The sequence below is a fragment of the Belonocnema kinseyi genome, chromosome 2, assembly GCF_010883055.1.
Source record: "Belonocnema kinseyi isolate 2016_QV_RU_SX_M_011 chromosome 2, B_treatae_v1, whole genome shotgun sequence".
In the NCBI taxonomy this organism is placed as follows: domain Eukaryota; kingdom Metazoa; phylum Arthropoda; class Insecta; order Hymenoptera; family Cynipidae; genus Belonocnema; species Belonocnema kinseyi.
This window is the reverse complement of record NC_046658.1, coordinates 33,220,187-33,223,698: the sequence shown is the minus strand read 5'-3', so window position 1 is coordinate 33,223,698 and position 3,512 is coordinate 33,220,187.

Below are 3,512 nucleotides of genomic sequence, written 5' to 3'. Positions count from 1 at the left end.
TTTTGCTCGACACCTTGACAAATGTAATTCAATGTAGAAACATGCGTTTAAATAAAATATTTTACCAAAAAAGTTACCCACGCTTTAACTTGACAGACTGTAGAAGTAATAAATACTTCAAGCTCTAAGCTATTGTCATCCGGATACAGATCTTACCAACTTTTCTGTAAAATTTACGGACCCGCATAATTCTATTACAGACCTCTGTCACTTTTACATATACTTTTCTGAAAGAATTGTTCACCCGAGAATTATTCATTTACTGACAAACGGAGATATTTAAAATTTCGAGCTTTTTGCACAAACTTTAAAGGTACCTATCTTTAATCAGCATAAAGTTAATATTTCTGAATCGAATCATCTCTGCGTAGAGGCTTTGTGAAAAAGACATTTTGTTTACACAAAACTAAGCTTATAATCACACTTAAATTGCAGTTTTATCCATTAAATATTAAATATTATCTTCACTCGTAAAGCAAGCCTCTGTAAAACATAAATTATATTGAAAACTACCTTTTTTATCAACATAGAGTAAGTTATGCTCAATCGAATCATCTCTGCGTGAAAGCTTTATGTAAAAAAAGTTTCGTTTATGCAAAACTACTTTTAGAACAATACCAAAATTGCACTTTTCATCATTGAGTATCAAGCATTCTACCAACTCTTAAAGCAAGTACTCTTAGAAATAAATTACACAGGCCCCCCCCCAAAAAAAAGTTGTCTGTACTTTGCACCTGACCAGTGTATCCTTATGTATTTTGGACCGCTAAATCTTAATCCGACCTCAGAATTTCCCCTACACGTCAAAATTTTCCGCTAGCCTGTGCCACAATTTTTCCCCTAGCCTAGGAGAACCCGTGAAAAACTAACAAAAGCTTCTGACTTCACGGAGGCTCTGGACTTGTGCAACAAAATTTGATGATACAAATACATTTTTGTCAATAGGGGCCGTCAAAATGCATTTTATTTTTATTCATCTCAAGGTTTTTAACCTTAAACAAACTCTATAGTGCCTCCTTTTTCGTCTAACCTCTAGAAACTTTTTAGAAATTGAAAAAAGACAGAAAAATGTCTGAAAACAGTAGTCGTATAGAAATGGGAGTAATGAGAGATAGACAAATGGTTTCATTTTATGTTTTCTTTTCCTCTGCCTTCAACGTCTTTTTTCAACATCCAGAAAAAATCTGCCATCATATGCTCATCTCATCGTCCCTGATAACGACACTTGATTTCTTTAATGTCTTGATGGAAGCGTTTACCCTGTTCTTCGCTTTCATTGCCAAGATTTTCAGGCCCGTATAATATACTGTTTAGGCCAGGTTCAAGTGATGATCTTTCTTGCCATTTTTTGTGTGCAGTAATGCTCGCGATCTCTACTATCCCACGCGCACAAAAAGCAGGGATATTTAGTAATATCTGACTGTTACCCTAACAGGATAGTTACTATTTTCAGATCTCCATAGATCTTCCATTGACGCACCGAATACTTAATCAGACTCAAAGCCTTCTTAATATTAATGTACTCTTACTTCAGTACAGTGGAGTGGGCTATTGGAACTGATGCGAGCTTATTTTCGTTGTGAAACAAAACTGCTTTAAGACTTCACTTGGAGGAGTCAATGGAAAGTCTCCACTCAACATCTTTATAAATATTTGGGTTTAGTTCATTCATCAAACCCTTAACATCTGAACAATAGACTAAATCAGCGTGCCGAGAGAATTACTTTAGAAAATCTTTTTCTCCGTTTCGGTATACGGCGGATTCAGTATCTTTTGTTACCAAATTTCTTTTTTTAAATCTGAGGCCAAGTATTCAGCAGCATCTCAAGTAAAAGCTAAGTCTTTGATAAGGTCATTTAATTCCATTTGCGTGTAGAGTTCGGGTAGCTTTTGTTCTCCTTTATGAATGAAGTCATCTCCACTGTCGTCATTTTTAGTTTCGTTTGTGCAATCGTTACTTTCATATTCCTTACCTGAAAGGGTTTTAATTGATGTCTGCTCAAGTGAAGAAATAACATTCTTCTTGACTTTTTCGATATTTTGAGACTCTTCGATAGTATCGATGTATTTATTACATGACAGAGATAGCTTAATGACTCGGTAAACATTTGCATAGTCAATATTTTTTGTTGTCGAAGTGTTGTGCCCAAAGATGTTAGTTTTACAAAAATAGCAATCATTTTTATTCTGAGGTTAACTCTGTATCGCCGGTGAACTGAATTTAATCTTTTTTGTTTTCTTAATTACGACGTAGCATGTTACATTAATTATTGCATATGATCCCCTAGGTGCTCATCCAGTCTCTTGATTTTCGATTTCACGGTCAAAACATGCTTGATACAGCTTTTTTATTGATTCTGTGATGTTCCTACGATTTTTTGGTATTACGTGTTCACGGCAAACATAACAGAAACAGTTAGAGTTTCCGTTACATTTATGGATAGAGTCGGATTTCTGTGTATTTTGGTTTTTGTGATTGTTAAGTTCCATGCATTTAAAGAAAAACCCCGCACGTTAGGGATCCTGTGTAGATCCAAGTGAGCCCGCCGTCCTGGGGGTGATAACCCTCATACCTCACCAGGCCTAAGTATGAGGGCTTTAGGACTTTGACGAGGACCACGTCAACTGGACGTCGGACATACTACGGCATCATTCTCACGCCCTTACGCCCCCCTGCATAGTAGTGTGTTGCCACTGGCATCGTTACCTTGATAAACAAAATGACAACTCAGGCCTTACATCCCCTTTCGAGGCAGTGTAATGGCTCCAGTATCTATCGAGGCAGCAGGATTAAATCAAAACTAGATTCAAATACTGATTTTATTTAATATATATGAGCATGCAAACGCTTACTGTACGGTATGCAATATAGCATCCGTGAAACAATATCAAGAGTGAGCACTTTATGTTATTTGTACAAATAACGAAAATAAATCCAAATATTATATGTTATTTTTGCTGTGGACAGAGCAAAAAAACAGATACTAGTGAACATTTATTTTTCACCTATTTTTCTAAGCTAAGCAAAAACTGAGAGACTGGAGAGTAATTTGAAACTCAAATTTTCACTCAAAGATTCGAAAATCGTAAAAATATCACATTTCAGAAACATAAACTTGCATGATATCTAAAGCTTGTTTTAATTTTTTACTATTTTTTCCAGGCTAGAGGAAAATAAGGGTAATATAGAGATCTGAGATTGAAAATACATAAAGGTATTGTATTTGATCGTTGATTTTGAGTAGAGACACGTGACTTAAGTAAAACCTGAAGTTTGTCTTGACTCCTAGTCAAATTTCCCCTAGACTAGGGAAAAACTGGGAAACTGCAAAGACATTTTGAGGTTTTATTTGAATTCAGCGACTCAAAATGCGGAACAATACTACAGTTGATCATCGACTTTCATATCTAGAAATACAACTTGCATAAACCTGAAATTTTTTTCAATTTTTCAACGTCTTCCCTAGGATAGGGAAACATTCGTGACACTTTAGAGTAATTTTTAACACGCA